Below are 25830 nucleotides of genomic sequence, written 5' to 3' on the forward strand. Positions count from 1 at the left end.
ATAAAATATAAAATGTTTTCCAAAATAAATAAAGAGTACCAGCGCCTGATGTGAAAGCCGTCGACTTATTTCCTGCCAGATTAGTCTCTCATTGAGGCGTGTTGAGGTTATACCGACGTTATATTTACTTAGCTGCCATAGATAGCAGATTCGGACCTGTAGTGACAACTAGTGATAGATATAATAACGTATAATTGGCCAAACGGTAATATGAGGTAAGGACTGATCAAATATTTGCAACAGGATAACTATCCTTTTTCTCGGTCAGTTTTTCTGTGCTCTACGTGAATTTGTTACCTATGGGGTCGTTAGATTCGTTTGATAACGATAGTCTAATAGACCCCGTTCCGAGGTAAAAAAGAAGCTCATACGCTGTTTTGACAAGGTGTACACTAAGTCATTATATTATAATGTGCCCAAGAAGAAAAATACGAAATGCAACGGCCATGTGGAACGAAAATCTTCAGTCTGGTCTATTGACTTGAAGATGCAGATTTCAAATGGCAGAGCAATGAGTTATGAGCAATTAGGCACATGTTAGACTTGATTTTAGTAGTTCGCTAAACAGTTGAGTATTTGTGTAATCTCTCTGTTAATTAAAAAACAAAAAACTATATCATTTTCTCTCTAAATTGGTTGTATGCAAATTGAAATCATGGAACTCAGCGTATCACTGAAATTCCACTTCCTGATTAGAATTTTTTTGCGAAATACAAAACGAACCCATTGCTTTTTGCCACTTACTGGAAGCCTTCTTTTAAGGGGTAAATTATTTACAGAAGATAATAATGTGTGGCGTAACTATTCGATTAAATTGGTATTGGGAAATGGCACCATTATAACATTATCAGCAGCATAGACAGGGTACATTACCATAACCATAACCGATGTTGAAGGTCTTGAATTCTCTGGCGGTTTTTTTTTAATAGTTTGCTACCATGTGAGGATCACGCTCAATGCACTAAATGCTTTTCATGTTCACCTATCACATGTTATCTACACGTAACACTAATTAGATATCAATAGAGCCGCCAATGAATCCTGCTTAAACTTAAAGATATGCCATGAGGTACATAATATTAGTTCAGAACCTAAGCTATTCCTTGCAGTTGAGTACATGCGCACACATTGTACATGAGGCGCTTCCTGGTTCTCAGGCCCGTGAAGCATTGTCGGTCAAGCAATGAACTAGGCATAAGGTAAACGGGAAAATACGATAGTTACGAAAGTAGCCATGAAGTGCCTGCGACGAGTAGACTAACGTTGGTTTTTTCATGCCATTAAGGAATAACCTCTAACCATCACAGAGGATCGAATTAACGCTTTCTATTGACCAGCCTATTTCCATTCTTGTGAACAGTTTCTGAAATCGTACCTTATAAACAATGGCTCATCTAGAAAATGCTTCCAATGTATATGTAGTACGTAGCATCATCCTGAGCATCATCGAATTTTTAGTGATTTATTCCGCAATAAACTCGGCTTCAGAAATGAATCTAAATCATATTATTGTACATCGTACGTATCATTCAGGGCACCTTAATTCGCAGTATCAATTCTCAAGGGCATTATAAGTCAAAACAATCAATCAAAGTAGGAGTAAATAGTTATTTACTTCGCGCTTGAAGATACCTATTAGCCTTTCCTTCGGTAGATCTATAGATCACGCATTAACAAGAACACTTCTCAGGGAGTTCCAGTTTCATGTTTGCTCAACCAGATAGTAGAGAAAACCCTGTGCAGACGATATCTTTAGTCGTTATTCTAAATGATAATCTTCAATGCATCTGGAGAATTATGACGTTCATCTTATGGCCACATGCTTTCGCAGATTGCAGCCTTTGTGGACGGTGATCAGATATACCCTCTAATTCGATTCGTCCTGTTCGTTTGCCTATCTTGTTAGCGGAACTAGTATTCGACACATGTAGTATTCTCTTCTTTGATATCCTGTATGTACAATACATTTATGAACTTTATAGTTTGGCGAAGAAGTTAATATATTATTCTAAACAGCAATAGGTTAAAGCTTGCTTTTACGAAATATATGTACATACATATATTTCGTACTATATATACAGGCAGCGAGAGAATTTCTACCGAAGTGTTTCCATTTGAGCTAGACTATTTTCCTCTCCTTCGGCTAAATCCACTATCGGTCATTCCCTTTAAGGTTTGTGCCCATTGAAATTGACTGAATCATTAGATTGCCTATAACGTTGTCTATTCTCCAGTAGATTTATCAACCGGTTTACTTATAGTGTAATAGAAAGCCTGAAGGTCACGCTATTATCGACAATTGCGAGACTTTTACCATCATCTCCAACCTTACAGGAAATAACACCCTGTTTATCAGCTAAGAACTTGCTTAAATGTAGCTTTTTCTCACATACTACAAATAGTAAAGAATTATGTTTAATGGGATTTATTTTCAAATTACGACTTGATCTGTTTTCACCTAAACATACTGAAAATACGCGCAGCGTTCAATGCTCTAATATCAAATGGACTCAGACAGGCCCTCATCGGCCGGGCCAGCCTAATCTAATTCGGGTTGGAATTGGGCATGTGAATACAGGCTATCATTCATAAGACCTGTTTTGTACATGGATGTGACGTCAATGCCATTATTTTGTCCTCTTTATTTGTTGCACATTTAGTCATTATATTGTTATATATTCGGCACGACCCATCCACACACACTATGGGCCGTAAATACTAACGACAGGTCATTTTAATACAATAATTGAATGAGTCGTCAAATAGGGACAATGAAACGTCTGTTGGTTAAGGCTCAGATAATAAAAACACTTAGTTGAGTTAAGAGTGAAGATGAAGACTCACTTAACGCATAGTGTCGGATGTGTTGTTTTTATATTTGATTATTTTTTCATATCTGAAAGCGTGTCTCGACGGTCATAAGTTTCAAAACGTTTTGCAGAGAGGTCGGAATAAGATGTACTTGTTTCCATAGAAATTACTTTAAGCAGAATTAAGTACTTCAGTCTTTGTTCCCCTTTTAAATTTTAGAAAGTTTTTAACGTTAAAACCTTGAGTCTGTATAAAGAAGACTATAACCACGAGCATATATCTAAATAATCAGGACATGTTCTTATATGAGATGACTGTACTAAACGAAAGGGGGCTAAAAATAAAGAGGGACAGTAGCAGTAGAGAACGATAATAAGCGCCTAGTGAAAAATGCTGACTAGCACATTGACGGGCAAAATAAGGTGCCGAATTCATCCGCATAAGCTACTGGGTCGGGTCCCGGTGATAGTGCGGTGATAACATGATTGCCTACTAAACTTTCGAACGCGTGGTGACGTGGGTTCGAAACCTGTAGTCTATTGAAAGATTGCCCCCTGCAGCGTCAGAGGTGATATTATCTGCTGCGGAGATGTTCATCGTGAAAAACTCCTGCTCGTAAACAACAAAAAGGTTTCTAGCAAATCCTAAAGCCCGTGTCACAGATGTTGGCGCTATCATGGAATCGATGTTAAGTAATGCAAGAACCACAGAAAATCTGTAGCTTTGCCCTTTATAAGAGAAGCCAGAAGTTTGAAGAGGTAGTTGTCTCGTAGCTACACAAGACGTAATGGCTTATAAGTAAGGATACGCAAATAATACATAGGGTGATACATTAAGTGCATGTTATCTAATTTATTTTATGATGTATTAGTCAGCCAGGAATGCGTTTCTAAACAAGGAGCATTTATTTTGATTTCTATTGGATGCCTGTATTAATTGCGTCTGGTCCTCGATTGGATTTTGAAGCTCTCAACGGATCAGCATATTGTTGCGTATATCAAATACGCACCGAAATTTTTTGGCGCTTAGGCGTTTCGCTGCTTAGAACGATTGAAGGCCGATTATAAATTATAAACAGGCGGCATATACACCGGTATTTTAACAAGCCGCACAAGCCATATTCTATTTTCTAGAAAGAAATTTGAATTAATGACATAGCGGATTATGCGATTACGAAAAGATGGTCTGGCCAGGGTAAAACACGGAAAGTTTGTTCCCAGAACTTACAATCCAACATATATGCCTACGTTATTAGCGGAGTCCAATAAGATTAAACGGTGAATACCATCTACGGGGTAGAGAAAAACACAATAGTTTACTTAGACGTATCAGTAAAGCAACGAGCTCATGAATAAGAAGTTTGCTCTGACAAATAAATGTTTTTAATTTCACTTGGTACATTTACAGCGGCCGCCGGGAATTGTTACAAACGGTTAGTTCCCAGACCAACGCAAAACGAAGTGGGTTTTGGACCCGTCAAATACTCGCTTCGCTCGTGCTATAGAAGACCCGTCTGTAAATATGTATCTGTGTTAAAGGTGTATGGACCATTGAGTCAAGAAGAACCAAACTTTTTCGTGTATAACATAATACAAACTCAGATACATCATACCTGGGCTGAATGCCAAAGCACAGCAGGAGTCGACGCGCCCTTGTACAAATGATGATTACCATAGCGAACTCTACGGACCTACCTCGTCACCGATGTGTATTTATTTGTGCACGTCATTGATACGTTCTATATGTTACCCACATGAAAAACCAATAACCCTTGACGCCCAATACCTAATGCCTTTTTCTATAGCCTCATAAAAGTTTCAAGTGCAGGTTCGAGACGCATCGAGCCTAGTACCTCCTAGCTAGCTTTGTTATCGATCGTGTGCTCTGTCAACACGTTAGCAAAGGCTCATAGCACACACACTGTACCGTTCCACCAGCGGTGTTATGGAGTGTGTGCCATTGTTACACGCTGTACAAAGAGTGGGGAGATGACAGGACGAGCTGCCGGACTGCGATGTCGGCGTCCATCGAACACGTTTAACAAGTGAACTCGAAATATCTTTCGATCGCGTAGCATACTTTGGTTTGCGCTTCGTAATGAACCTTAAGGGTATAGCTTAAAAAAAATAATGTATATAATATATTAAGACTCGCTGCATATTGACCCTACAAAACAATAGTCACAACAGCTTAGCACATAGTTTAGAAAAGTAAAATTTGCTTCCAAACCGTATATAGAACTGCTCATAAATACTATTTATTAGATAGCCCTATGTGTATTTGGATAATGACCATAACCGAAAGTAAACAGAAGGCTCTCCTACGAACGTCTCTATATTTACCTTATAGGTATATTTCCTTTGATGTTCCGCTTAATCTGACAACTATTTTCAAGCAGTCACAAAATTCACACTACGAAAGTTGGGTTAAGCATGCGAATGGCAGGCTTTCCATGCAGGTGGGTCTAAGTTCATTCTAATACATGCTGCTGCCGAAGAAGCTGCAAAGGCAAGACTGGCCAAACGCAGCTTCAAGTTGTAGTTTACCTTCATTACAGGCTCTGGTTCAAGGAAATTAATTAGTTGTATTACTTACTTTTTATGATTTTCTTAGTTAGGCCCTTTTACGCGAGATCCAATTAAGTATGTCGAACACGGTAATAAGCGCAGCGCGAATGTGTTTGGCAAAGGACATACCGAACATCTGTGTCAGGTGAGAAGCTTCGCGTGAATCACAACGCCCATTGCTGGCCATAGATGAAACAGATACATTTGAAGATTTGCGTTAGTTTTACGTCACTTTTCTTCTTTCATTTCTTAGTGAACTATCATCATTTCACTTCGATATATAAGCACCTATAGTGAATTTATACTTAAATCTAATCATCTGTATATATCAGAACTGATATAAGTAGCGTACAAGGGGTATGCCATCTGCAATTTTTGACCAATTTCTTAGTGACTGATCGTGAACGTCCATGATGCAGGCTGAGGGTCACCGTCGATGGGCTATAGGAATGTGTCGTTTGAGGGTCGCTATAAAACGAACTTCGAGCAATCCTAACAATTCACGGATCTACGGTGCTACTCAGACGTGGTGGGCGATAAACTTGTCGTCATAAACAAACGCGTTATTGAAATGTATGAGTAAGGCCTGGAAGAAAGGCTAAGATATTGCTAGCCTGCGGCGCCTCTGCCCTTCGACGTGATGTTTGTTTGAGAGTCAAATGAGCGGTGGCTTTAATAGCACTAAAGCGTTAAGGAGCATGGTTCCTCTGACTGAGTTCATAGTCTTATTCTACCACGGAGATATTTTCATGTCACGATCCTTCGAGTGCGAGACAAGAGATAACAGAGGATGCAAATTAATTTTTACACAGATTCATTGCTTTTTTATTTTGATTTTAAGCCTGCCTAGAAAAACTGGTAAAGCCATTTTTAAAATGGCTTAAGCCAGATTTATGATAAATCAATGTTTGTTATGCTGATGTAGAATAACCCGAGTTGCTCCTGTGTATATATCTATCCTTCACTCAGACGAATTTGCTGATTGAAAATTTGACTACATAATCTCACTATCAGTCTCGTGTAGCTTATGAAGTACCCCAGCTCATTTAGTTGGCTTCGCTTCTATTCTATATTTTTTCACGTGTGTATCCGGTGATGTGTACACTCTATCACTCCTATAGGCTTAAGTTGGTTCTCTCCTCTGGATTATTCGACTGGGATAAATCTCACGTGTTGCGTTTTGTACGGCATTGGCGGACACAACACGGGTTTTTAGGTTCGGACATGCTTACAACCTTTCCCCAGGCCAGCAAATTACCATTAATATACTGTCGCTCTTCTCAGATTGGCCCCATCCAGTGGGCGTCCTCAGATCCTCGTCCTGTGGTAAGGCCTTTTTTCAGTCGCACTCTCTTCAAAAAGGTCTTTATTTGGTCTCGAATTGATTTTTCCTTTTGAAGTGAGTCACTTCGGATAATATGACCATTATTATAACGGCCTCTGCTTCCTAATGCTAGCGTACAATTGGATATGGCTTCATGGACGTTTTTGAATTTTGCAATTACCACAAGTGACTAAGAGTAATCATCTTTATCACAAGATTAGTATCAAACGATAAAAATCAACTTGCAGTGATTAGCCTGCTGATAAACACAAGGAGCACGAACCAAGCAGGTTTACCATTACGACAGGTAAGAAGTTAGTTAAAAAGAGTTAGGAAAAATTGGGGTGGCACCTAGATTTGGCATACATCTTTGTAATAGTGAAGGCTCTTTTAACTAAGGCTATGAGCAATCTCCTAATGTACGCCAACGTGATGTGTTCCACTGTATTTGACGTTGAATGGTGCCAGAAATGCACGCGGACCAAATAACGACCGCCAATGTGATCGAAGAAATGCGTAGATAAAAAGGTTATATAATGTATAAAGGGGAACTATACAACTTATGTTGTAATAATAAACGTTACGCCCTGAGTAAACAGAAATATCGTACGGCGTATTGATCATGTTCATGAGTCTTGTCGGCCATTGAATTACTCGGTCCTCATAATTGAACGTCTAATCTTTACTAGCTCACACTTTACATACATGGCCTCATTTTTGTGCATTTATGTAAGGAAAATATATTAGCGGTCCTTAAAATTGTACACTTTTTTAACGTAATATTCTTGCTAATAAGCGCAACGCTAAGCTGTTTTGAATTTAATAATTGCAGAACATACGTCGGATAGCGTTAATCCCACGTTTTGACTATTGTAAATCTTTCAACAAGCAATCTTTGCCGATACATTCGTATTGATCTGCTTGACGTTTCACGAATTCAATCTGTAAGGGATAGTTTACGCAATAACGTCAGGATCCAATTGAAGAAGGTTTAAGTCTCGTTTGGGATCACTTTACTCGAATTTGTTGAACTCGCTGTAAAAGCGTGACTTTTTGATTCTATCTGATGTCCCGTCATCATACCTAATAACCGAGCCATGGAAATTCTGCTTACCGTCCCTACCCCCTTGACAACATCCCGATTGGCCCGATTCTCCTGTTTAGCTTTAGCTGCCAGTGGCATAGTTCTAGCTAAAACAGAAACTAAAAACGCTCTAAACGACAGGGAGACGCAGCATAGACGCAGCTACTTCATCGCCTCGAATCAATGGAAAAGGAGCTTGGACCCAGCATTTTCAAGGAAACAAACTGGATGGCCAGTAAGTGCTGCTTCTTCCGGGGCACTATCGACGTACGAACATTAGTTACCGACAAAACGAGTTTAGAAGAGAAGATGAAGCAACAGCGGCTGCAAGCGCTCTTAGACGTTGACGGCTATTCGACTCGCCGTTCTTTCGGGCTCCGTTAAAGGGGTAGCTTCGTCCTCATTCTTGGTTCTAGGCAAAGGTTACCAGATTAAAAAAATCCACCTTGCCGATCATTGGTCCTAAGCAACTGAACCTCAAAAGTGTAGCCAACGACAAACGTCGTTTTGAAACACAACTACCTTGCAGGCACCGTAGCACTAGGCCAGAGAATTGTGGTTCGCTGCAAATAAATAGGCAACCCAATTATAGGTCTACTTGTACGCAGTAGTTGGCTATTGATTGGTTAAGCAAACTATGTTTAAAGAGCACAGCAGTTGTCGAGATACAATAGACCACAATAATAATAGTTTAAAAAGGAAGATTATTTTTTTAATTTTAGAAGTAGTAAAGTTGTTTAAAAATATTTCGTTACGGCTGAAAACTGCGTTAAACTAAAATTCGGTGCTTTCATCTGCTCCCTTCGAAAAGTCAACAATGAAGAATCTCGCAAAACATTGATATACATTCAGTTAGCAATAATTCTAGCGTAACTTTTTTTTTTTACATAAAATCAAATATTTTACCAAAATTATAGAACAAGTGCATCTTTCATCTCTAGTCGACCCATTGATACCACGCGACATACTTAACATAATGGCCATTTATCATAATAGGCACCTTGTGCCGATGACACTCAAAGGAATCTCTGTAAACAGATCCTTGGAAGTGAAGGGAGTTTCGAAGACGGGATAATTTGTATGTACTTACAGGAAGAAGTACGAACTTTTTAGGTTGGGTAACTTATGGCGTAGGCAGTTGAATTACCGAAGTAATATCAAACATGTCCCGAACCATGGCCCAAGCTGATATAGGGGTCCAGGGTTTAGTGGGTGAGAGTCCCACAGTACCGGACAAAGCGCAGTCGATGGTGTCCGGTCTGCATAATGTATTTGCCCTTAACCTCCAGAAAAAAAAAGTTGAATTACCGAAGTAGCAAATGTTAAGGTGGTTTTTAGCTCAGCCATAATAAAAACGAATAATAAGAATTGCTAACAAAATGTTTTGTAGTCAGGTTACATTAACCTAAATCTCCTATATCAATCGGTAAACGTAGTTGGCATTGGGTTGACGTGAACACTTATAGCGAGGTTTCAAACATACATGTAGAACTGTAGTCTATAAGCTATATCAGGAGTACTTTCGTATATATACGGTAGCGTAAAAAGCATACGCCACTCCTTTTCCTCACAATGAAATATATTTTATGGCAGCAAAAGGACGACGTTTCTTGCAATTCGGTATAGCGTACGGTTTAGAAGGCAGCATTTTTAAACTGGACCTTATTTTTAGAACTTCGCTAGTGCTATTGACATTTTAGTAGAATGAAATAAAAAAGCGACCTCAGCCTCAGATCCCCGATCATAATAGATGCATCTTTTTCAATTTTATTTCGAGGTTAAAAGATCAAACTTGAATGACTTCAAACGATGCTCTATGAAGCTGCTGACCTGGAACAAGAATAAAGGCAAACAAAAAGCTTTCTAAGGTATTTAGCTCTTTTTAAGCGTTTTTTTGAGGTTGCATTTGTAGTGGAAAATACGGCAGATAGCAATAAAGATTATACCTCAACGCTTTATAGTCTCATTGCAAAAAGATCTTATTTTACTGAACTCCACGATTCCTTGGATCACGACATACTGTTTCTGAAATACTCTGTATCCCATCCATCGAACTATTGAGCTATCGAAACTAGCTATTGAAGCTAGAGAACTATTGAAAGAACTGTTTTCGAGCTAACTTATACATCATGCTTTAGTAATTTATTAGAGAACTAGCTGATGTAAAAGTTTTTCAAAGGCGAAGTACAATGTGTGATAATGGCGTCGCACAAAATACCACGTAACGCCTATCTGCAGTGCAGAACCATACAAATATTTTAAATGGAATAATAGGTCGTTTCAGACTACTTTTTTGTCTAGTGTTTCAAAAGCATACGGCAAAAGCTCGTTCTATTAGGTGCACAAAGACACACCATATGTGACATCTTTGTTTTGTTTCCCCGATGCATATGTCGACTAAAAAAATTCTGCCTGATTGTAAGTCAATCAACTGAACTCGGTGGGGGCCGATCGAAGCTTTTTGACACAAGTCGAAAATTATGAATTCGTTTTATTGAGTGGGCCGTCCTTTGTAATCGAATTAACCCCATTATTTTGATCGGGCGCCTCACCGTGCGGTCCATCCCAACGTTTTCATTCAGTGTGAGCTCGTTTCTATTATGCGACTGACGATGCACCTGCTTGAGAGTTCAGCAGAAACACCAGCTATTATACTACCGTCCATAAAGCTTTCTTCGTTTTTTTTATAACGTCTTTAATCGACTGTTACGAAGCGGCAAAGGATTGCAGGTCCTGCACTTTTGTATCGTTAGCATAATCTGCCAAAAGCACATAGACACGAATCATAATGTGGAAGTGCTTTGTGTGTATTGCACGATATAAAGCCTATATGTTAGTTCGCGTATTTAAAAGATACTGCAGGTACGAAAACCGTTTGAAAATCGAAATATTTAAGTTTCTATAGCCTTGAACTGCAGGACAGTGTCGATTTAACCCTCCGCTAAAGTGCGTTTCACCTGCTTGAAGTAACGATGCAGCACTTCACATTATAGGATCCACTTGAATCAGATCTTATCGTTCATTCTATATATTTTCGTATATAGCACCTTAAGGAAGTTAGTCAGCACGGTAGAGATGGTATACGAAACCTATTAAGTAGCTTCACGTATTGAAAAAATAACGTAGCCTCATATGTTAAATACTCATTAATGTTGTGCCTGCATATGTTAAACGTCTATTTAGCTTTGAAAACACTCCGTATATATTTGCTATATAACAAATAAATAACGAGTACACAGGTATAAATTGGCTGCCAATTCTACCTTCTTTTCTCTACGCACCAAAAGCCTTCATCCAAAACAACATGGGCAGTACTTCTTCAGCATTATAAGCACTATCATAAACTACCGAATCTGATTCGTCTATCGATATTCTTCTGCGCACACTCAAACAAAGATAAACCCATGCACGTCTTCACTCGTATAAAAGGTTTGCTTTCCCGGTAAATTTGTCTATAGTTCATGTGCTTAGCCAAGCAAAAACACGATATCATGAAGCAATACTCGTATGTTTTGAGAATGAACTTTGTTCAAGCCGACGCGTTGACACCTTACGCAACCTAATGTCGGCGATCCGGATGCATCAGGCAGACCACCATCACCACTATGGCGCCCTATCGCCGCATGTAATGGGATGACATCAAGTCAAGCAAGAGAGAATGAGCTAAAGAGGATATTGCAGTCTACGTCTAAGCAAAGAGGGATTATTTACGCCTTTGCCTCAACTTAATGGCGCCGATTGGACGCAACCTTCTCTCTCCTTCTACAGCCGAGGTCGCGTTGCCCGCTTATAAACTCCCTGCCCCACAGCTCACGGTCGTATCACTTGGGCGTCATTCATAGCCAACGTCACTGAACATTATTCTACTTTAGGATAAGTCTATTTGCACAATATCGAAAACACAGATAGGCCTTGACTCCGAGTTCATCTAAGCCCTACTGACTCCTCGCGAGAGAAAACCAACAATGGATACCATACGAAATGGACTTTCTCCTTTTTTTCCCCTCTGTTGCCCACGTTCCCTCTCGCTGGTGCAGCGCAGTCTGATCTCCAACTTGTTCATTCGCTTATTGACCGTCTAGTGAGCGGCTGGAATGAGGCTGGCGTTCAGCCCTTCAACTGCGACTCAATCGAACGATAGGCTCGTCGTTAAACGAAAAGGCCTAGGAAAGCGCCTGGAGTTGCACCATCGATCATATGAAATAAATGCTTGACTGACTATCCAGCCGATAGGAATGAACTAGGCAAATTAGCTTCGGCTATGTCTAAGAGAGTGAGGTCTAGAGATGTGACCCAGTTGAATGAAATCGTAGCGAGAGCCACTGCGATGTGTAATAAAGAGCCTTGTCTATGTTGAGTAACAATACTTGAGCTACTATTGTCGTTCGTAATGTTGTCTGCTCACTTTTCTTTGAAAAGTTGCATTTTATATAAACAAGGTGCCAACGGGCGTTTCACAAATTGTTAATCTGGTATACCTGACGCTATATGGAGAGACGCTTCATTTTGTCAATTCTTCTCTCCAACAGTACCGTTCCAGACTCCGAAAGCAATTTCTAATTGACAGTTCTCATCATATATGTATAAACCATTACACAACGAGAACACCTCACCCTCTCAGTTCCCATCGTCTATCAATTTCGACTCCTTCGAAAATCCTTTTCTGATCGGACCATCATATTTTTTTTGCCTTTATCTGTGAGGTGACAATACTAGAAGAGGAAGACATTTCTAACAACTTAGAAGAGCAAATAACAGATGTACGGGTACAAGCTCGCATATAGACGGTTTCCAGCAACGAACTATATAAAATATGCATCATGCTCATCGTTAACATATTGGCAGTCTTCCACTTCGAGGAAGGATCCTAAAAAGCTCACTTTAAGAGCTGAGTTTGTTTTTCAAGTTATTCTTGTTACATTCTTAACTTTCGGACCGTTACAAGGGAGATCTGTAAAGCAACGGCTTTCAAAAAACCTCGCGTGCAAGTAATGACTATAAGAATTTAATAATAATGTGTTCACTTATGGGTACAGTTGGCTAGATGGAAGTGTCACCTGTAATTTATTCAGCAAGAGCTTCAAAATAAATTGTATATTTATAACTATCCTGACAATATATATAGTTAGGGGTGCAAGAAAATGTTTTTTAAAGACTTTGGTTAGGTACGTACATCATTGACTGCTATGTCTTTTACAAATGCTCTCAGCACGTTCGGTTACTGAGATGAGGCTGTATACGTATCTCCACCTTACTATAATAAGGTGCGTAGTGTCTCACTGTGTTACTAGTTGGAGAAGCTCTTTTATAGCTTTGTATTCATGGCGCTTAGTTAAGTACCGTTGAAAGCGTTGACGTCGTCAAAAATGCTATCAGGGTAGATACGTTGATTGGAGGCAAAGTTTCGCCAACGACCTGAGTGTTTTTTTTTTTTTCAATAAAACGTTTCTTTGCTCAGATGATTATTACGTCTACATACACAGTCGAGTCGAAGTTTCTGGCCTGTCAGAACTATTGCAGCAGTAACTGCACTCTCGAAAGTCTAAAGAAAAGTAGCGTGCACGTCAGCAGCAGCCTGACGAAACGGCCCTCACTGTTCATCACTCGGAACGACAAGTGCTTCTTAGACAAAAGTCGACCATGATCGAGAATGCGTGAACAAAGCGGACCAGAAAAACATCAACGGGGAAAAATCGGGAGTCAGAAAACAGCGTAGGGGCTTAATCCAGAAGAGCAGAATTTGCGGTTCGTAACTCAGTTCCATTTAAAAGAAAACGAGGCAAATGGAGACAACTAGGCTAGAGCAAAAAAAAATAAGATCGAATTTGACAGATCCACAACGGCCCACTATTACAGGCAGCCTGAGTCCCATATGAGGCCTATGATAGGCTCTTAAATAGGGAAGTAGGGTTAGTCAGGGCGGAGACACATTTCTTAGGAGTTGAAAACATCTTTGACTTTAGATTGGCATCATTATAATAGTAAAACTAAAACATTATGAAATATGTAAAATCTATAAAGAAATAGCATACATTAAACAGCGAAGCAAAGTAAAGCAAATCTCAGATAAAGACAAGCTCCTTCTTAAGCTGGCGGTGAGAAGAATTTTTTATATTGAAAAACATTTACGATGCAAGCGCTCTTTTATAGGTGTAACTTTCTAAAACTAGCTAGCGTGCACGATTAGTTCTTCTTGTGGGCAGTAAGTAAACATACTAAAGATAAATGTTTGAAGCAAATAACCATAGTACAAAGATTCTTTTTCCATTATGATAAAAGTTATAGTGTATAATTTTCGCTACTGATTTTTCAGCTTTAGCCTGTAATAGCGCTAAACGGTAGCATAATCAAAACTATCGCAGACGTGCTTATTTTCCTAGTAGACTCGATTATACTAGTTGTTTAGTGCTTATTTAGCCCCCGTGATAGTTTAGTGGGTAACGTACTTACCTGCTGATCCTAGGAACACGATGTAGTCTAGGTTGAAACCCATAAAGCATAGAGAAACCTCGTTTCATGCCGATGATGGACTAGATGTCTAACGGCGATGCCGGACGTAGAACTCGAAACATAGAGACACGCTTACTTGACATCTTTAGGTAGTACCCTGGCGTACACTTGCCCACCTGGTACAATTAGTAACCGCTAACAATAACACTGTTATAGAACTGTTTTTTTAATATTGTAGCTACAGCGTAGCTGATAATCGTCTACCTGAGATAGAAAAGAACACGTTGAATCGTTGGGATGAACTCATTATTTATCAACATACATAGACTGATGATAGCAACAGGTCAGCAACGTACAATTTACGTGTTCTTCCACGATAACGTTATGAGATGATAAACGAAATTAATATACGAAGATAAGTACAGTAATGATTGTTATTCGCACACGGCGTTTGACACTTGCATCGATCTTTATCTAACCTACTTATCCTTCTTGCCCCCTCTCAGATATGCACCAATCGTTTTTTTTTTTTCAAAATAACAAATTTACCTTCGCTCTCCGCTCTCGCACTCGTCTATTTGGTTCAATAAATAAAATACTTTATTCTTTTTAATTTTAAGAATTAATAAGCAGTGTATCTGGGTTCTTCACAACTCCACTTCGAGTGTAAGGAATTTACTTATGTTAGGATAACATTTCTAAAGTTTCGTGATCCACAATGACCCCTCACCGGGTGGGTACTCTGCATTTTTCTACCTCTCTACTATTTGCCTTTCTTCTTTAGACGCCCAACGCTCTTTCCTGTTTCCTTGTCTAACCAACCTGTAGTCGATGATTTTTGGCAGAGTGCGTTGTTAAATCTCTTTGCTTAAATATCTTAAATTGTTAAATATCTGCTTGTTCTGCTTTTATTATGATTGCAATTTTTCTTTCCACCAACTATTTCCCCAATTCGAGGGCAGCCGCGACCTGGTAGTCCTTCCTACACCCAAGCGGAAACGATTTCACGGAGCAGCACGCAAAAGGGTGAGTAAAGTATAACGTCACCGTAATCCTCTTTCCGACATAATCCCACGGCTGGATACTGGTATATATATATATATAGTCAGTCGTTGCAATGTCTCTATAGTAAGTCGAGGTAAGGGTGAGTGCGAAATAGCCTGAATCTGTTTTTCTACTGGCGTAAACCTGTCACTAGGCAGCCTACCGGTGGTGAATGGGTTAGACCGTATACTTCGCCGATTTCGTCAGTCTATTGTTCTTATGGATCCTTGTGCTGCATATCGCTTTTTGGAGAACACTGCCGTAGGGAAAAATATATCGAGCTTTCAAAAAGAAATCGGCAAGAGACGCGCCTAATTCGTATCGGAGGCATAACCTGTTAGTTTGCTAGATTATAAGTACAACTGAGCGTCGTCGGTACCAATAATTGATTTTTTCTAGGTAAATTTAGTCTGAACTAAGATGTGGTATGCGTAAAGCTTAAATAGAAGTGATAGTTTCGATCACACCTCAGCCAATATGCTCTAGACTACCACAATGATGACAAAAGCTGTCAGGATTAGTAAAAAGATATTTACGAATATAAACACATTTTGCAGTTTTCGACAGTCACACTCGGCAATCTCCTAGGTAGGAACTGGCTGAGCGGGCGTTCTTTCATGGGGCTCTTTGTTAGAGATAACAGCTCAGCGTATTTCGTCCGATATATAAGCACTTCGTGTGACCCGTTTACGTTGGTATTTATATCTTTCATCCTGATGCTGACAATTCACACTAGACGATCAGTTTATAGACGCTAACGAACAAAAGGATAAACAGTTCCTGAAAAATGACCGAACCGTTGGAACACAATAGCGAAACAAGGTATTTTTGCGTCGTTGATTCGTTGCGGTCTGTCTCAAAGCGATACTGTTAAATACAATTGGGATTTTACAGAACGACAATAATTTAGATCCACTGATACTTCTTACACTCTATAAATGTAAATGCTGCCCGAGTTTTAGCGTCGTTATATTTTCTCTAGGGTAGGTGGATTTACTCAAGCCTCCGCTAAAACGTAATCGACAAGATTTCTGTGTGTCACGATCCCTTACCGTCGTCTATAACGGTTCTATCCTCAAACATTGTATCATTTTTATCTCACTACGATACGGCTTGCAAAATTATTAACCATTGACTTGCCTTCACTAAGACGCTCCTCGTAATCTCAAAACGAGTCATCATATATAGCCGGATTAATCGTCTTGCCTTCCTTCACATATACACGCTTTTCTCGTTGAACGACCTCTATTCTCGAATCGCTCTGGCTAGCAACAATGAGATAAGAACAAATTGTATGCGGAATTAGCCGTTTGGTGGGCAAATATGCTCGCGTCTGCAAATACAGATGGCGTGTGTCATGGAATATAGGGCACCCATACCAATGTCCTGTTGAGCAAGCAACGCACAAGCCCCCCCTTTTACAGCACTTCCTTAATTAGAAAACAAATGGTTCGAACGTAACGTCTGTACTGCCATTAAGCGTCAGATAATTGGCTCTCAACATAAAACGAAGCGTATTTAGGCTTGTATTCAAATTTAGATAGCTACATGTATTTGAATTCTGTGAATAAATACGTTATCACTGTTACCACGGAAACTTTGATGATGCAGTTTACTGTCCTAATATGATAACAGCCACAAGAGCTGTAGTGTTAGGAAAAGGCAGGTGTCCATATTCGCATTTCTGCTGCATTAGACGTTTAAAGATTTCTAATTTGTGCCAGACGTGACCTTGAATCTGGCCAGTCGGATTGATAGGGTCATATTTGTGGTGGTACATTATATGTGATTAAACAGAGAAATGCATAGCTGCGTTAGAAGTTCTACAGTTTCTTCCAGCATAAGCAGAACTGACATTCTGGATAGGAGAAAAGGATCTAAGGATCCGAAAGGGAAACTTTCGGAGCAATCTCATTCAGTATATCTGATGAGTTTTACTTGGCGTGGCTTATGTGTGACGTTTTTTTTCTTACAAATAACTTGGTCCAGTTTGGCAATCGTTCTTAGTAATTAAATCTAATGATAACTAAGGCATTGTTTTTGTGTAATAATAAAATTAATCTTCAACAACACTTTAAGCTTTACCTTAAGTAATAACATTTAAAATAGTAGTAAGGATCGGTAATTGTTCAAGACAGACACGAGTAAAAGGTATATCGGGACGTGTTTTATCCTCGAAAATGTACACTTAGCTATTTAAACTATACAGATGACATTCTAACCTGTTGAGATTATTTTATTGAAAACGTAGACAGTGGAGATATATCTTGATATGTCACTCAACATACACAAGCAGAAATTATCTTCTACAGTAGATTGCTCTACAGGCTTAATTTACGTCTCCCGTCTGGGTTACCGTCACGTTGAACTGGTCGACACAAAAATTTGCCTTTTAAATCCTTTCCATTAAGTACACTAGCTGCCTTTTCCTCTGCAACAATGGAGTTATTCAACACAGAGTAATTCAGTAAACCTCCTTCCGTTTCTAGTATTTGCTAGATGCTTCGGCGGCCTGGCTGTTTTTCGCTGTTAACTAGTTTGTTCATAATAAACCTACCCTAACGTAAACTATAGAATAACCCATCAGCTACCAAACGTATAGATACCCCATCGCACCTAACCCGTTTTATAACTAATTCATCGGCCTGTTGTAAGATGTCCTCTAGAGGGTTCAGCCAACCTGATGTTTGCGCCACTCGCTGCATATTAGATTGTTGGTATATTCCGACGACTGAAATATATATACAATATATATTTCAGTTGTCGGACAACCTTTGAGGATCATATTAAGCTGAGTGGACCTTAGCGAACCTTCTTGTAGACGTTGCGACTGATAAAGACCGCTCGTCTATGGATTCTGTTCCAGGGACACCACCAAAACCTCGTAAAAGTCTCATATGAATACTTAGATAAAATACAGAGAGTATATACAAAGTTCAATTGATTGTAATTTTAGTTTTATTTACACATCATTCATATATTGTAAAAGAATTTACATAAACTGTTTTTCCGCCCGAACATTTTTAAAATTACTACCACCTTGCAATAACAGTGGGCTATTGACTGGCGAATCTTCCAGTGTCCTGGCATAGACTTTATTAAAGTATGTTACAATAGAGCATTGGGTCTGGAGGGGGCACGAGGCATTCCATGGGACCTTTTCGTGTAACTTATCTGTTTGGAAAGTCCTCATCAAGATAGTTTTACATGACGATGATAGTGTGCAATTGTTCTGTCTTGTTGGAAATAAACTTCGCCATCTTCACCAAAGCCATTCTGAACGCATAATAAAACAGATTCATAGGATATAGATTGCCTTTCGATTCAGACCATCGAAATATTTTGACTGATAGCAGAAACGATTTCCGCTACACAGGCTTCCAGGTGAAAATTATCAGCTTGGAATGATATTTGAAAAGAAAACAATAACGTTCAATTTTTAGCGTTTCTCACGCCAAAATGTCCGTAGGCTTATGCATCGAAAAATGTATTGCTTTTAACTCGGCTTATCGAGATCTATCGACTGGTGCGAGGAATTGGCGTCAACAAGGTAGCGCTTCACGTAGACGAAAATTGGCTTATTTTTTTTCGTTTTTTTCTGGTATTTCTCTTACAAAAGGCTATCTGGAAAAAATCTAAAAAAAAAAAAGTTCTACTAAAATGTCGTCCATTCAATTGTTGACGGGTTCAGTTTCCCGTTTGACACTTAGCAGAGAAGCGGCCAAAAAACTGGCTTGGATTCCCTCAGAACACATGTTCATTTCCCTCAACGTTTATGAGGAACTTGGATGCTACATTGAGTTTTTAGTTTTTCTCCATTTTGCGTATAGGAAAATATATAGCACTTGCATTCAGTTCGATAGTGATCGATGGGCAACAGAGAATCACCTCTTTACACGGAACGCCCGAACAACTGCTTTTCCAGCCTTCACACAGCAGTTCCAGCTTGGAAACTGACCTTGGGGATAAAAACATGTATGACCTTTTCGTTGCTCTCGACGCGGGCTTCCGATTGGCGCCAGGAACGACTGCCTTTCATAACGTAAAGTCTGTAGAAAATTTTAATCTATGAGAATCCCAGGCAAATATAGCCTACCATAGCTCTTACGACTTTCTCATAACCAAGAATCTATCATCAGTGATAGATTCTCAAGTTAACCACAATAACTTTAGGGAGAGCCTATGAGAGAATGGAACTATCTAGAAAATTATTCGCACATTTGCCAAAAATGGACCATGATTGTTAATATTTTATCAGTCGTTAGCCATTCAGACCTTCAAAATTGCCTATTTAGCATCAAATTGCAAAAGAATGAAAAGTGGTGAGACTTTTAAAGACGGCAAATTTGTCCAGATTAACATTACGCTCTAAGAAAAACTCTCGAAAGAAAAAGTATTTGTCTAATCGAGATTCATCTTACGGCAGAACTTTGTAGGATGAAGTTCTTCCCATCAGTTAAAAAAAATCAAGCTGTGTGGTTAAGAGACCACGTGCGCACGCCTCACGGTTCATTGTACTTGTGCGACTCCGAAACTACAACTAGTGGATCACCCCAGGCCAAATGTCGGCCGAAAATTCACTTTTAACTTTAACTTTATTTAACGTATATTTATTGGTAGTGATTTAGAAAAAACTTCTTGATTCAACTTGTTGTAGCATATAACTGCTGAGCGCGGCTATGAGAATGGATAATTAAAAAACAAATACACAGAGTTCAACCCGGCTGTGAGGCTAGTGCATGTTGTAGAGGTTCTGCAGGCACAAAGTATTCTAATTAAAATTTCACCGAAATAGGAGCTTCACACAAAGCTCCTTTTGTAAATTGCTTTTGTCCGTTAAGAGGTTAACGATATCGACCAGTTAAAGTTCTCTCTTGTGTTTAACTGTTTTTATCACATACATCATTAGGGGATACCTTTGAATTCTACTGATATCATAGAAAATGCTTCTTTTTCTCTAAACAATTGTCTCTAATTAATCTACTCTATAGAGAAAAGTCTGTGATTAGCAAAGAGCGCTCAGGTGAGTTAGGTACGGAATTCAAATTTCGTATTGGTTACTGCATGTGTGAAATGCATTACTAGCCACCGTGTATGTAGCCTATTTTATGTTTTTAATGCCTATAACCTAGGTGCATGCCTGGCACCTGTCAACAGATGGAGGAGCAGGTGCGGTCATTTATAACATGACCAGAGGTCAGGGCTGACCTAAGTACATCTTCTTTCCCCTCGAGTGTTGCCTTTGAAACTCGTGACCTTCATTATACGGAATGAGTCTGGTTTAAGCATAAAACTCTGAAGATCGTTATACTAACACCTCATGGCTTATGTTTTCCCATTCGACAAGGAGCCGAATTTGTTTTTCTCGTCTGATTACGCAAACATCCATCCAGGTTGTCACCGTGTCTATGGGTATAAATTGACACTCACGCATACATGCAGATACGTAAATTAAAAATAATGTTTGTTATACAATATCATCTAAGTATATTCTGTATCTTGTTCGTAGCTTCTTTTTGTCACAATAAGTAAACGTCTTGATTCTTGCTTTGCATATATATGCTCAATAGGTAGCTCTGACGCTACGGGAAACACAGTGGCTGGCCGCATATATATATATATATATATATGTGTAACCATGCTTTTGCCGTTATTATCGGAATACGTTTCAAATAAGGAATATATATTATGTCATGTATCTGTTACTTTGCCTATATGTTATATTTTTATAGTATCTTTGTCTTGTCTTATTTTTAGTACTAGTATTATTATTGCTATTATTATTATTATTTTCTATACTTGCTATTTATATAGTTAACTTATCATTTTGATTACTTTTCGTCATGACTGCTTCTTTCCGAAAAATTTTTGCCGCATTACAATTCGGCCATTAAACAAAGTCAGTTTTGTCATTTCTATATAAGACGATAACCTTTGATGCGACATATTTCATACGATAGATCTAAAACTGGGCATTTGCTTGTTTTTTTTCTCTTGTGCTAAATAAAGCCCCTTAGAAACAATCCCTACTGGCAGCAGAACCTGATGCGACGCTCAAAACATTAATAGGTTGTCGCTTATGAAGTCCTAGAAGGAAAGTGTTGGCATAATTTTTTTTCCAAGTTATCGTCATAACTGTCCCTTGCATTTATTGTACTGCCATCAAGCATTGCTTTACGCACTTCCATAACGAAACGAAATGTGTACATAGTTGGCTTCATACCTAAACCTCCTCACGTATCCCTAAATTTCATAGGTAAACACATCACCACTAGGCCATCACTTTCCACTTGTTGATCTGGCCTTCTCAGCAGTCAATGAGCCCGTCTGATGTTGGTTTAAGCACAGAAATTCGAAATCTCAGGGTTTGAAATCAATTAATGAGTATTCTAATTAAAACTCGCAATTATCTAGGCAGGTAGCCGCTACCAGGGAAGTCTGACTGTCACGCGGTCGTCAACCAATTTTCTATACCATCGTACTGCAACACGAAAGAACAAACTGAGGCAGTGTTATTTTACCAGTCCTTTTCCCTTTGAAAAGCTACATAAAGCATTCATTTTTTATGAGGGCCGCACGTCAAAATGTATTACTATATATATAGATCCGTCTTTGCTTCTATGCTTAGATATTACGGCAGTGATAAATGCCATTAACGTTACATAGGAACGGCATATTTGACCGTTCTTAAGATACTGCCTTATAACATAGACGTATTCTAGGTGTGTCGGCGTGATGTATGTGGACACGCAACAGTGAACATGAAACAAGATAGTATAGAACCCGCCTTTAAGGAGTTGACCGCATCTTTAAACGATAGACTTTTCAAGGTAAGATGTTACGCATACATTGCTAACACGTAACAGCCACATACTCTATTAATGCGATATACAGTCTTCAGATATTTATGCCCGGTTCTGCTATTGCAGAGGAAATGCGGTTTGCTGTAAATGTCATTATTCCAGTAAATGTATATATATCATAAGCAATTACCTAAGTCTCGCGAATAGGCAAACGTCTATTCTGATATATCTTCAAGTACTTGACGCCGACACAGAAAAAATAGAGGTCGACGGACATCAGCGAATATTTCGAGATAATTATGTATGCCCCTGCTAGAAGCTGCCTTGATCCAATCAGGCAAGCTTCCTCTATGGTACATTCATCATTGTTGTCCCAACAAATATGCATACAGTTGGATAACGGCAGAGGTTTTACTCTTTTTTTATATAAGACGGCCCAATTATAACGGGCCGTCTTAATAGGCTGCAGGCCTAACATTCACATTTTTTGGTTAAGTCGAAAAAGGGAAGGCTCTTTTTTCCGCACGCACATCAAAGGTCGGTCGGCCTAGTTAAATTACCTTTTACGAATTAAGCTTCAACATGATTACTCTGGTCACATGGCTTTGGCCCCTCCGCCTAAGTCGTGCTGATAGCCTTTAAAAGGACCGGCCTTGGTTAGGATCTCCGATGTTGTCTTCCAGTTTGTCTAATATATTTCATATTTAAAGTTAGGTATTTATCGCGCTAACTATAGCCTAATTTGTGTAGGCCTGCATAGTTGCAGAAAAATATTCCTACAACCTAAGGCCGATGCTCGTTTCCAGCTATTTTAAAGCATCTTAAGCACATTACTTCCAGCTTTTGCTCATTGTTCCGCTGAAAAAAATGCCAGAAAATCAAGCCATTGTAGCATAGTCTCTTGATTTACCGATAACAAAAGTCTAATTTTTGTAAAGTGCAGTTGACTCATTGGATAGATAATTTTAATTTTTCGCGAACGTCTAACCCGAGGTTTAGACAAGAGTGGGAGGGGTTTATTTTCACGACAGAATAACGATAATAGCAGTATGCTGAGATATTCCTGATTTCGCACGCCTTCTCTTCCCACCTGGCTTCTTTTGGGTAAAATATCGGATACCGAACGCTAACCTAGATTTTTGAAATCCAACAGAAGCTTCTACAATAGCCAAAATTATGAATATACAACTCTGAATCCAAATAAGAGTGTGATATTTGTGAAAGAGATATACTGCCAGAAAGTAATCGGTAGATATTTTTTCCTTTCGAAATTGTTTCATTATAAATCTGTTGATTTTGTCGGTAGCGAGCTGAGATTCATACATAGTTCACTAGATTAAACCACATAAACATGTGCCGTATCATGTGATAACTAGAAGTAGTAGCGCCTTTTCCAAATTATTTCTAACATTTGCCATATTGGGAAATAATCTACTATATATATCTATATCGAAGATCTGTCTCAAGGAAATCCCTCGGCCTAACCTGCATACGGCTACGGCGGCCAATACTTAGAAAGATATTCTAACGATTGCGAACAATAAATGAGCTGAAATTTCCACATAATTCAGTTTTTTGTGTGGACACCCCATATGAGTTTCACAATCCTTAAACAACAACCGATCGCAAAAAGAAAGTTTCTTTTTTTTTTTCGATAATAACGTCCGTTAAGATTAGACAGCATTCAGGCATCTGTCGATGGAATCAGAAGTTATTACACGTACGTGAGGAAATCGATGGAAAAAAGGGGATGACGATTGTTCAGTACGACCCCTTAGTAACAACGATTGCGATTCAGACGACATATTTTTGGTCGGACATCACATGCTTTAGTCGAGGTTGCACTGACGTTTTTCAATTGAATATAATCCGTTTCGGTATATTATTAAGACGAAAAAACTCTTATTTGCTTGAGGCCAGTAGCAAACTCTAACGTGATTCAGCGTGGTATCAGAGAAAAGACAGGGTGACGGCTCGTGGCCTTCGTTGATACGCCGTTACATTGGTCAGACTAACCGCTGTCTGCAATATTTGCCTGCAACTGTTTGCTCCGCCCGGCTACTGTATCAATGAGGTACTTTCAAAGTAGGGTTTCTTTGAAACTTGCAAGATGTCGCCGTCCACTTATACCTGATGTAGTATTTTCCAACGGTCACTTGTGTCACGATTTGAAAAAAGCCCGCCGAAAGCTGTGATCGCGGCTCCACCGAAATATCAGACCTAAGTGAAAGACAAATGGATGCACAGGCTGCCATCTCCTACTGAGAACACTGCTCACAAAGAAGTACAATAGGGGGGGGGGGGGAGAGAGATTAATGAGAAACAATTATTTTTGAACTCTGTTGTACTATGTATTACCTTTATGGCGATCAAGAATATCGATAGAGAACTAAGAGTCACATGCTTTAAAAGACTTCAGTGAATCTCATGATGTCAGAAAATCTGATCGGTTGGCCAGAAAAACAACGGTTCCTGCTACGGCGACGTTATCTATTAGAATAACTTGCAGTTTGGGAAACGTTTCAGAGGCTATCTATTTTAAGCAATGGTTGTACATCGATTCCAGAAATAACAAGGAGTGGATTGATACATCTAATGGTTACATTTTTGTCGGTACGTTATTCGATGACGGCGTCCAGTGCATTGTTCCCAACCACGAATTCTCTTTGTATACATTTATTCATGGTCCTTCGTAGGAGTAAATGGTCGATGTTTACACAATGCACAACACAATTATTGAAATCAACGTTCTAACATAGTAATGTGTAAGCCATATACTTGTTAAAATATGTTCTTAACACCTATTTCAGAATCGACACTTCATTTACTTACCTCAGAACGAAACCCTAACAATTTTGCAGCTCTTTCTGAAATCGGCCTAAATTTAAGGCAGTATTGAAAATTTAAAGTCAGTTCTTGTCTACTTTTTCTTTGTTTCGAACGCTTTTTGCGCGCCGAGCTAAGTAACATAGTAAGTTCTAAGGTAGTTTAGCTGGGTCCTCGTATGTTAGGAGCCAACCGTGTGATAGACTTGATGCCTAACGGCGACACTATGCATAAAACTCAAAATATAGAAATTAGGTTAACATATGTGTTCTAAAATGGCAAACATTTTTTGGGAGTGGTAACTGCAAACTAAGTACTTTAAAAAAATTGAGTATCAGCTTGATCGTTCGATCTATCTGGCCCTCGTACCAACTCGAATGGAAAGCCTACCAGCGTAAACACCCGCATTTAGCCGGTCATTGTTTTGTCTAGCTGACATGCTCGGTAAAACCAGGGAACGGTATCACTATAAAATACAATATACTCATTACTATATGTATCGATATTTGAAAATACGTACTTAAATTAATCCAGTCTTTCTTTATTATTGTCGAAACAGCGTGTTAAATGCAAGAATATTCAACTATTGAAAACTTATCTTTATTGACATTAAAATGGTAAAGATTTTTCAAACGAAAGTAATTCTAGGCTAAGACCGTAATACACACGCTTGTTTTGTTTCATTAGAAAAGGACACGTTTTTTTTACATCAATCAAGAGTAGGTTAGGGTTTGACTATCTTTAGATAATAAATATATCTGTACTTACCCATTTGCGACAATAAGTCTACCATCCCGTAACTGCTGCGAGTGTCTGCTATTCGTAAATAACAGTAAAGGTGTATCAGTCTTTAACGTGGTAAGATATCAAGAGAAGCTTCTTGTTTGTTATACCAGTATCATTCAGACTTTCACATTCCCG

The 25830-nt window shown here is 39.0% G+C and overlaps 1 protein-coding gene across 5 annotated transcripts in view; it reads right to left on the reverse strand.

The window, feature by feature from the left end:
* Positions 1-11486, reverse strand: part of LOC111260998 (uncharacterized) — a 144373-nt gene extending 132887 nt beyond the window's left edge. For 2 of the 5 annotated variants that reach the window (XR_002680704.2, XR_015311309.1), the window contains exons 1-2: positions 11068-11486; positions 5407-5557 (exon numbers count right to left, since the gene is read on the reverse strand). The gene's annotated coding sequence lies outside the window, so the exon portion shown is untranslated. Of the gene's footprint in view, positions 1-5406; positions 5558-11049 lie in introns of all 5 variants that reach the window. The other 3 variants (XM_086968532.1, XM_086968531.1, XM_086968530.1) reach the window with 2 other exon arrangements.
* Positions 11487-25830: the final 14344 nt, after the last annotated feature.

The sequence above is a fragment of the Varroa jacobsoni genome, unplaced genomic scaffold, assembly GCF_002532875.2.
Source record: "Varroa jacobsoni isolate VJ856 unplaced genomic scaffold, vjacob_1.0 scaffold_505, whole genome shotgun sequence".
Taxonomy (NCBI): Eukaryota; Metazoa; Arthropoda; class Arachnida; order Mesostigmata; family Varroidae; genus Varroa; species Varroa jacobsoni.